The sequence below is a fragment of the Accipiter gentilis genome, chromosome 24 (assembly GCF_929443795.1).
Source record: "Accipiter gentilis chromosome 24, bAccGen1.1, whole genome shotgun sequence".
NCBI classification, from domain to species: Eukaryota; Metazoa; Chordata; class Aves; order Accipitriformes; family Accipitridae; genus Astur; species Astur gentilis.
In genome coordinates this window covers 16222094-16228374 of record NC_064903.1, presented here as the reverse complement: position 1 = coordinate 16228374, position 6281 = coordinate 16222094, and the positions used below count along the sequence as shown (strand labels likewise).

Sequence of the window (6281 nt, the reverse complement as noted above, 5' to 3'; positions counted from 1 at the left end):
CCCAATAGTTGCTGGTCTGACGTGGACAAACGACTCCTTAAGATATTGCAAAGACTATTAAAAGTATTACTGATAAAAGGCAAGAAGCTGGGAAAACAGACTAGACTGGGCTATTTTTAGAAGCAGTGGCATCTGGACAGCATGAGAATTGCTTCGTACAAATTTAGTACAGCTGATGTTTCAACAAAAAGTTTGCTGGCTAAGCTGAAATCACTCAACACAGCCACCTAGAGAAACCAGCGACCAGCCCAAACCAGCGACTCAACCACAGGCAAGAAAAACCCGCGGCCAAGCGTCGCCCAGGGCCACCTAAAACAGCAACTTGAGGCTCCTACCCGGCAGCCAGCGCTCGGGGAGTCTCCGGCTGAGGTTTTGCTGCGATGCTGCTCACGGTGGCGGGTAGGGACGGCTCCTGTGTCCCTCGGCAGACATCTCACAGCAATGCCTGTGCCGGCGGCCAGCTGCTCTGCTTCAGGTGGATTGGGAGGGGGAGGCTGCGCAAAGCTTGTGGCCTAACAACCGAACACCGTCAGCATTTAAAATAGCCAAACTATTTAAAAACCAAGTGCTGGTGACTCCTGACCCCAGATGTTTTTGCCTGCCTGCTTTTCTGCAGCAGCCGGGCGTGGAAGAGGGAGAAGCCGTGCAAGTGCAGTGCCGTGCTCCCCGGTAAGGGGACATATCCGTCTCACATCCAGGGAGCCATTCAAATTGCTGAAGGAAACCAGACATTGCCTGGGATGTATTTTCTCTCCACCCATGCAAAGAATGAATCTCTCTCATGTTGTCACTGATACATCCCTCTTGCTTTTATCTAGCAACAATTTGGATTGGAAAACAGCCTCCGACTGACTCCAGGTGCGACTGAGGAGACGTTGGCCTGAACCACCGTTGTTTGAAGAACAAGTGACACATCTCCCCCTGCAGACTTGCAAGGAATGAGGAACACGAGGAGACCCAGCCAGGCATGGCTGGTGGGTGGGCAGCTCTAGGGGCTGCAACCCCTCCTGGTTTGCAGGGCAGCAGGCAGTAGGATGGGCAGTGCAGTTATCCCCTGCAGCGTGTGGGACCGGGCGCTGTGGGTGCTGCATGAGACCCAGGACCCTTTAGCTGCCCACCCTAAACCCAGACGCCAGCCTGGACGCCTGTGCACCCCGAGAAGTGGGGTGGTCCCTGCTTGATCCAGCAGCAAAGTCTTTCAATAAACCTGGGTAGTCAGGGCCCATGCCAGGGTTCTGGGGAATGGCAGATTTGCTACCGAGATCGGTTCACGGGTGCCGGGCCCTGGCCTCATGTGTCCCCATCCCCACCAGCTCCATCACCTCCCTCCGTCCCTCCCGGTCTGGCCCATCTCCTTGCCCACCACGTGGGTCTCAGATAGGGCTCTTCCCCTGCAGATCGGACCCCCTGCCCTCCCTCCCTCTCTGAAGGCAACAGCCCCTGCACCACTACTCCCAGTATGGCTGTGTACAGAGAGACTGGTCCCAGTCGCTGGCAGGGAAGGTGCGGGGGCTGCCCTCAGACCCCAGGCAAGGCATGACGTGCCACCGAGCCGGGGGTGAGAGGGAGCCTGGCCCTCTGGTTACAGAGAAGGCAGCAGAGACGCTCCCAATGGCTGCGTCATGATAGCGGTAATCAAAAAGCGCTCAAGTTAAACCCCTGCCATCTGTCTTTGTTTTGCTAACCCACTTCTCTGGTTGGAGCTGCCAGCTTGAGACTTGGCTGGCTATGGACCCTTTCCAAAGGTTGTTGAAGACAGTATGAACCGTCTTGCCATGGACGAGGGTTCCCAAGGCAATTTCTTCACGGAAAAAGCTTTGGTTGAGTCCTAGACATGGCACTTGGACACGGACCGGGTGGTTGTGTGCAGCCGGGAGGATCTCGGAGCCAGCGTGCCTGGGTTTGGAGCCAGCCAGCAGCAGAAGGGGCAGGCACAGGGAGAGGGAACTGGGAACCGGCGAGGGGTTCCGGGCACAAAATGTCCTTTACATGGCCCGGACACACGGTGACCACAGCATCCCCGAGAGACCTGACAAGTCCCTGTCCCCTTGCTTGGTGACAGGAAGGGGAGACAGAACAAAGCTGGGACTCCCCTTCCCCATGTTGCATTTGCTGTGGTTCCTGTTATTCATTGTTTGTATCTGGACAACTGCTGGGTACTGGTGAAGCCCAGCCTCATATATTTCAACACCAATGATTATTCATCCAAAGAACTCAGACTGGAGTGTGGTATTCATTACTTGCTACTTTTCAGTCTCCTGTTTAAAATGTTCCCAGGCCAGGCGCAGCAACTATCGCCCTGTGCCCAGACAGCCAGGCACACAAGCACCCGCGGCAGAGCTCACCGGCAGGGCCCTGGCAGAAAGCACTGTCCAGACCTCCCAGTGAGCACCCGGCACGAGAAGGCAACCCAGCTCTGCTGAGAAACCTTCTCTTCCCCCAAAGGAGACTCCATTTGCTATGGTTATTCCCTCTCTCTCCACTGACGATCATTGCAATAGAGTATTTATTCTCTATCTTCTCCTGTTTACTTGATTGTGTATGTTACGTGAGAACGTGATCGTGTCCCAGGGTCCAATAATTCCTGTCCCTGCTCACTGGGACCCCACGAGCAGCAGTGATGTTGTCCCAAGGAGATGGCTCCAGCCGACCAGGAATGCACCTGAGGAGGTGCTGGCTCCTGCAGCCAGGCGAGGGGGACTGGGCTGGCTGGGAGGCGAACGTGGAGCTGGTTTTGGGGTTGGGACTGCTCTGCTGAACAGGAGGTCAAAGCATTTTTCTGCACTTCCCTGCCTGTACGTGGGGGGAAGACCATGCAAAGAATTGATGCAGAGTGATGGTACGTCACTTTTTAGACCTCTGGTTTTTCCTATATACCTTTTGCAATGGTAGAGCTGCCACAACGCCGGCGTGACGTGAGCTGACGGCATGAGGAGATGCATCCGAGAGCAGCCAACCTCCGTGTCGTTCACAGGCCTCCAGCATCCCTGCACACAGCTTGCTCCCCGCGCCCGTCCAGCCCTGCAGGTCCAGCACCGGGGACTCGCAGCTCGGGAGCTGCACGCAGCGCTAGTAGCTCAGCAGAGGCTGAACAGAGAAAGAAGGACAGCAGATGCTCATCCTGGTACTTTAACTGAGTTATCAGCCCGGACCCCACCAGCGGATGCCCTGAAGAGCCCTTTGTAGGTAAGGCTGTTGGATCTGCCGCCTGCCCTGATTTTGCATCCTTACGGATGCCCGGCAAGCGGGGAAGAGCCGTGCCACCCGCTCGCCTCGGACCACTCACAACGGCAATGCTTAGTCAGTTCCTGAGAGCACATTTGGCCTCCGAGCAGAGGGAACAGCAACCCAGCCGAAATGTTATGCTAAAAATAGCCCAGTGTCTGGGTGGAAGCACGCTGTGGTTAGCCGGGGGTTTCGCATCCCTGAGACAGCCTGTGCCACGCAGGGTCCCTTTGCTCCCGTTATTGTCCACTTTCCTCCTCTCCCTCTGGAGAGACCCTGGGGATTAACCAACAAATAAATGGCTTTACACGGGAGGACAATGGCTTCTGTGATCAATTTTCATGAAATGTGGTTTGGTAGCTCTGCCAGAATTAAGCCAGCTGCCAATATGGCCCGGAATAAGTGAGAGGCTGCGACAGGGCTGCAGGGATGGAGAGGCGAAATGTCGGGGCCAAGGAGCACAGCCCGGGCCACCTCGGGGACACTGCAGAAACGAGGCTGCCTGGGACAGAGGCAGGGACGGGTGGTCCCAGGGAGCTGCACTGTTGCTTGGCTCTGCGGATGCTGCAGAAAGAAGAAAATCAAGAAAAGACAAGTTTAGGAAAGTGCTGATGAGAGGAGCTCATTTCAGGGCACTTAATTTTAGCAAAGAGTCAGGCTACCAAGTTTGTGGGTTCTTGTTCAGGAGCATCTATAACTCACCCTGGTTTGACTTGGCTGGTTTGGGTTTTCATGAAACTCCTTTCCGAGCCACAAAAGCTAAACCCCAGATTAACCAGAGTTTGCTGCTGCAGTTGCTTATGTCAAGTTACGGCGCTCGGGCTTATGGCTGAAGTCTGCACTGGACCTCACCCACGCGGCTTCTCCATACAGAATCCTCTGGCTTTTTGCTGCCTGAAGGGAAAATAAAGATCAAGGTGGATGCAAAGTAACACAGACTGTTTGCCTAATTTCCTATCCGGACAGCCTCGGTCTCTGCTCCTTGTTAGCCTCCACCTGGGACCCCTCCTGCCCCACCGGTGCCCGCTGTCGGACCAACCCTGTCAGTCTGTCTCTCCTGACACCCCAAGCAGCATCCCTGCAGCTGCCTGAAAAGCCCTCGTTACCGAGACTAGTGCAATGAGACACGAAGGAGGTGGATTAAGATTGCACAAGCAGCAATCCAGGTGTTTCCTACCTTTCCAGCACCTGTGTTGGAAAACTTACCCGGTGCAAAGGAGGGGTTTCTGCACGCTGCCAAAGGTCGGGCACTCGCCCAGCGGTGTGCCTGCAGTTTCGGCATCCGTTGTATCAGGGACTACTGTTTCCTAGGGATGGTGCCTCGCTGTCACAAAATATTATTGCTGGTGGAAAAAGAAGTTTGTTGTTCACTCAAGAAAAATAAATCCTTGACCCTTTACAAGACCTGTGCAGTAGTGGCGCCGTTGACTCCTTGTGAAAGTGTGTGGGTGGGAAAATAGTCTACACTGACTTTTCTGCTAGCTATGGGAGCTGTGCAAGACGTACAGCCTTTCAATAGATGGCTGATAACGCTCAGCTACTCCTCTACTCGCAGCCTGCAAGCCCCTAAAGAAACACCGACTGCAAGCATGGAATTAGAGTCTCCCACTCGTTATTTGCGAAGGACGTGCCTTTCACAGCCAAGTGGCCTCTATTTGCTTGGGGGAAAACATGTGCTTATCTCTCATGTATGTGATTTATTTCTTGAGATTAATGCATCGAATTGGCTTGCTCCCAAGCTCTCAGTAAAATCTCGGTTTTCATGGGACTGTCCCGAACCACGCAAAGTTTCGTTGCTTGTTTTCTGAAACTGAGAGGAGGATTTTTATCTCGGTCATGAAGCAGAATTTGAGGGGTTTGCAGATGTGAGGCAGCCAGCATTGTTTTGATCTGCAAGCAAACGATAGCCTTCTCCGAGTTCAAGGAGGGCTATTAAATCAGCCCTGTGGAGATAGAGCAAACAAAAACAGACGGAGCAAAGAAGTCGAGGGGGAATGTTCCTATTCATGTAAGGAGGCACGAAAGCGAAGCAGGGGAGGCGAGTTAATGATCAACTCATCCGGGGTGTTTACTTTTACATGCCACTGGGGTAAACAGAGCCATGTCATCCCTCCTGCCTGCTCTTGTTTATAAATATACAATAACATTTAAAGCTGAGCTGGCTGGACTCCCCTGGGTCCAGGCTGGAGGAGCTGGAGGGGTCTCGTCTCCCACTCCTGTGTGGGACAAGCCCTGCTTCTAGGGCTCTGCTGTCGGCAAATCCACCTTCCAGCTCTGCGTTTGCATCTGCTTGTGCCGGGAAGGCACAAGCCCATCTCCCACTGCAGCCCCTTGGACGTGCCCCTTTGGAGACGCCCTGTTGCAGATGCTCCAGCAACGTCTTTCCCACCCGATTCACGTGGATACTTGGAGCCATCCCTTTGCGTTACTGGGTTCAGAGCAGCAGCAGGTCCCAGAGCCCTGCTGGTGCTTTACGAGAGCCTGAGCACATACAGGGACCAACAGGCTCATCTCCGTGTCACCCAACCTACCACGATGACAGTCCAAGCAAGGATTTGAAGTCATTGGTGTTGTTGACTGCATTTCATAGTTATCCTTCAAAGAAATTGCATTTCACCTAAAAAATAAAATTCTATAAATGATATATATATATATATATATATATATAAAGTTCCTATAAATGCTGTAAATTTCCTGTGAATGGTAATGTTCAATGAGACCCAATGAAGGAAGCAAAACAGCAAACAAACGCCAGGTGATTAATTCACTGCAGCTGACGACTTAGTGCAACTTTTTTGTCCCGGATTCATTGATCACCACGGACAAATCTTAATGATCTCCCACTTTTTCAAGCTTCTGCCCTAGCTCTTGGTGCTGACTTGGTTTGCAGTCAGCACAAAAGGTACAGCGTGCTGTGAGTTTGAAATGCGACCCTCCACAAGGACACGCCACGCAGGGTTTGTCTGCACGCAAATTTGCATCGGCTTAAAGACACCAGTGCAACTTCCTGTATAGACACGATCATGGTGGTTTAAAGCAGGCTTTTTTCGTGGCTT

At 53.0% G+C, this 6281-nt stretch overlaps 1 long non-coding RNA gene across 1 annotated transcript; it reads right to left on the bottom strand.

Moving 5' to 3' along the window:
* Positions 1–3083: 3083 nt before the first annotated feature.
* LOC126050315 (uncharacterized) lies at positions 3084–5837 on the bottom strand. The gene is made up of 3 exons (XR_007509502.1): positions 4432–5837; positions 3928–4119; positions 3084–3789 (listed from the first exon to the last, which is right to left on the bottom strand). It is a non-coding gene; the product is annotated as an uncharacterized LOC126050315 (long non-coding RNA).
* Between the last annotated feature and the right edge of the window lie 444 nt (positions 5838–6281).